Source organism: Malurus melanocephalus, unplaced genomic scaffold, assembly GCF_030028575.1.
Source record: "Malurus melanocephalus ecotype Western Australia unplaced genomic scaffold, MMel_1.1 scaffold_744, whole genome shotgun sequence".
NCBI lineage: Eukaryota > Metazoa > Chordata > Aves > Passeriformes > Maluridae > Malurus > Malurus melanocephalus.
Window position 1 is genome coordinate 81,409 of NW_026623976.1, and position 945 is coordinate 82,353.

The 945-nt window shown below is 42.8% G+C and overlaps 1 protein-coding gene across 1 annotated transcript in view; it reads left to right on the plus strand.

Moving 5' to 3' along the window:
- LOC130584650 (metabotropic glutamate receptor 7-like) overlaps positions 1–945 on the plus strand; it is a gene marked incomplete at its 5' end in the record, with an annotated part of 55,671 nt that overhangs the window by 39,279 nt on the left and 15,447 nt on the right. The gene's annotated exons all lie outside the window — the stretch shown is intronic.

Sequence of the window (945 nt, forward strand, 5' to 3'; positions counted from 1 at the left end):
CAGATCTGGCACTGTATCCATCCACATTGTGTGAGTGCTCGACAGGTACCACACTTGGACAGATGCATCTGTACGGAGAATTTTGGGAAACTTCTTTTGCTTAATCCCTTTGTTCCTCAATGCTCCTTCGTGTTCTGAAGGGTTTGTTACCTGATCTCCTCMGTTTGTTAATCCTGGTGTGTGTAAAGATGCTTCAGCATCCTCATGGTTTCCTCTGACACCAGAGAGGTTGGTCAGAGTCTGTGCCCTCTGGAAGGTGGAAGGAAAAATTATTTCCAGGGGAGGGATTGAACAAAGACCCCAACTCCTGTGGCTGTGGCTGGGCAGGGTCTGCAGAGCACGCTGCTCACATTAAAACAGCTTCTCTGCTCCCAGGAAAACCAAATATTTGCATTTTCCCTGTGCCTGCACTCCCTGCTCATCAGTTATTCCTCTCAGGTAGATCATCTGCTTCATTCTTTTACATTTTTAACCCCCCGAGGCACTCTTGGATGTTTTTTCTCTGTAAATACGGGAAGTTGACAGACAATGAAGTGGTTTGTTTCTGAAAACCAGGATATTTTAATAAGCTTTTCACACTGTCTCTATTCATCCCTCAGGGTTTCTGACACACAAATGAAAATTCTGTCAACAGTACACGGAAACAAAAACTTTCCACGTTTGTTTGTTTTAAAGTATTTTCCTTTTACGTTACGCATAAAAGCCATCATGGGAGGCATGAGGGAGTTTAGGACACAACGAGYGAGGCTGGCAGAGTGGAAAGCTCAGTTGAGTAAGTTCAGGTATAGAAAGCCAGGTAAAAAAAAAAAAAAAAAAAAAAAAAAAAAAAAAAAAAAAAAAAAAAGTGTTTATTGAGCCTGGAAATATCCCCTGATTCAGAGACTTTGGAGAAGTGCTGGGTGTGTTTTTGCACTCTCAGGCACAGAGGATGGGTGATCACTGGGG